Below are 3,115 nucleotides of genomic sequence, written 5' to 3'. Positions count from 1 at the left end.
TACACCTACTTTATAAATAGGAAATAAATATAATAAAAAGGGGGCTGAATATAAACTGGGATGGGATATCCCACCTATGATTGCAATATAAGCCTGGGTGGGATAATAGGGGGTGTGCATGAATTATATAAATCAGACATAAGCATTCATGAAATATTTACAGGGATGATAGGGGTCTGAATTACAACACCTAACCTAACCTTAACATAATTAATAAATCAGTGATAAGCTATGGGTGGGAAATATACTATAAGGATGATAAGGGGCTGAATACTAACTAAACAGGAGGGGGAATGGAAAACTAACACCTACACCTAATTTTACCTTAATTAATAAATCAGAGATAAGCTATGGGTGGGAAATATACTATAAAGATGATAGGGGGCTGAATACTAACTAAAGAGGGGGAGGATGAGAAACTAACACCTACACTAAACCTTAACTTATTTAATAAATTAGAGATAAGCTATGGGTGGGAAATATACTATAAAGATGATAGGGGGCTGAATAACATAACTAAACTTAATTTTTAAATCAGAGATAAGCTATGGGAAATATAAACTAACACCTACACCTAACCTTAACTTAATTAATAAATTAGAGATAAGCTATGGGTGGGAAATATACTATAAAGATGATAGGGGGCTGAATACTAACTAAACAGGGGAGGGATCGGAAACTAACACCTACACCTAACCTTAACTTAATTAATAAATCAGAGATAACTTATAGGTGGGAAATATACTATTAAGATGATAGGGGGCTGAATACTAATTAAACTGGGCAGGGATGGGAAACTAACACCTACACCTAACCTTATGGGTTAATAATAAATCAGTGATAAACTTAATTAATAAATCAGATAACTATAGGTGGGAAATATACTATATGGGTGGGAAATATACTATAATAAATCAGATAAGCTATAGGATGATAAGGGGCTGAATACTAACTAAACAGGAGGGGGCATGGAAAACTAACACCTACACCTAATTTTACCTTAATTAATAAATCAGAGATAAGCTATGGGTGGGAAATATACTATAAAGATGATAGGGGGCTGAATACTAACTAAACAGGAGGGATGGAAAATAACACCTACAAAGATGATAGGGGGCTGAATACCTAACCTACACCTAACCTTAACTTAATATCAGAGATAAGCTAAATTAATGAATCAGAGATAAGCTATGGAGGGGAAACATACTATAAAGATTATAGGGGACTGAATACTAACAAAACAGGGGAGGAATGGGAAACTAACATCTAACCTAACCTTAACTTAATTTTTAAATCAGAGATAAGCTATTTCTGGGAAATATACTATAAAGATGAACGGGGGCTGAATACTAACTAAACTGTGGAGGGGAGGTAATTTTACTTTAAATAGGAAATAAATATATGATAATAGGGGGCTGGATACTAACTAAACAGGGGAGGGAAGGTAATTAACTTTAAACAGGAAATAAATATTAAAAAAAACCCAGATACTATAATATCCCATGATTGCAATGCCTATAATGGCGGTGTGTGCAATATTGATTCATATAGACATTGCATTCATGAAATTAACCTAACCTTAACATAATTAATTAATCAGTGATAAGCTATGGGTGGGAAATAAAGATGATAGGGGGCTGAATACTAACTAAACAGGGGGAGGGGGAGGATAAAGCTATGGGTGGGAAATATACTATAAAGATGATAGGGGGCTGAATACTAACTAAATAGGGGAGGAATGGGAAACTAACACCTACACCTAACCTTAACTTAATTAATAAATCAGAGATAAGCTATGGGTGGGAAATATACTATAAAGATGATAGGGGGCTGAATACTAACTAAACAGGGGAGGGAATGGGAAACTAACACCTACACCTAACCTTAACTTAATTAATAAATCAGAGATAAGCTATGGGTGGGAAATATTCTATAAAGATGATAAGGGGCTGAATACTAACTAAACAGGGGAGGGATGAGAAACTAACACCTACACCTAACCTAAACTTAATAAATCAGAGATAAGGTATGGGCTGGAGATATACTATAAAGATGATAGGGGGCTGAACTCTAACAAAACAGGGAAGGGATGGGAAACTAACACCTACACCTAACCTTAACTTAATTAATAAATCAGAGATAACCTATTGGTGGCAAATATACTATTAAGATGATAGGGGGCTGAATACTAATTAAACTGGGCAGGGATGGGAAACTAACACCTACACCTAACCTTAACTTAATTAATAAATCAGAGATAAGCTATGGGTGGGAAATATACTATAAAGATGATAGGGGGCTGAATACTAACTAAACAGGGGGAGGATGAGAAACTAACACCTACACCTAACTTTATCTTAATTTATAAATGAGATATAAGCTATGGGTTGGAAATATACTATCAAGATGATAGGGGGCTGAATACTAACTAAACAGGAGAGGGATGGGAAACTTACACCTACACCTAACTTTACCTTAATTAATAAATCAGAGATAAGCTATGGGTGGGAAATAAACTATTAAGATGATAGGGGGCTGAATACTAACTAAACAGGAGAGGGATGGGAAACTTACACCTACACCAAACCTTAACTTAATTAATAAATCAGATATAAGCTATGGGTGGGAAATATACTATAAAAGATGATAGGGGGGCTGAAAACTAACTAAACAGGGGAGGGAAGGAATACTAACACCTACACTTAACCTTAATTTAATTAATAAATCAGAGATAACCTATAGGTGGGAAATATACTATTTAGATGATAGGGGGCTGAATACTAATTAAACTGGGCAGGGATGGGAAACTAACACCTACACCTAACCTTAACCTAATAATAAATCAGTGATAAGCTATATGGGTGGGAAATATACTATAAGGATGATAAGGGGCTGAATACTAACTAAACAGGAGGGGGAATGGAAAACTAACACCTACACCTAATTTTACCTTAATTAATAAATCATAGATAAGCTATTGGTGGGAAATATACTATAAAGATGATAGGGGGCTGAACTCTAACAAAACAGGGAAGGGATGGGAAACTAACACCTACACCTAACCTTAACTTAATTAATAAATCAGAGATAAGCTATGGGTGGGAAATATACTATA

This window comes from Saccostrea cucullata, unplaced genomic scaffold (assembly GCF_032062105.1).
Source record: "Saccostrea cucullata isolate Sc308-1 unplaced genomic scaffold, CSIRO_AGI_Scuc_v1 ctg9439, whole genome shotgun sequence".
Classification (NCBI taxonomy): domain Eukaryota; kingdom Metazoa; phylum Mollusca; class Bivalvia; order Ostreida; family Ostreidae; genus Saccostrea; species Saccostrea cuccullata.
Note: the sequence above shows the minus strand (reverse complement) of the source record.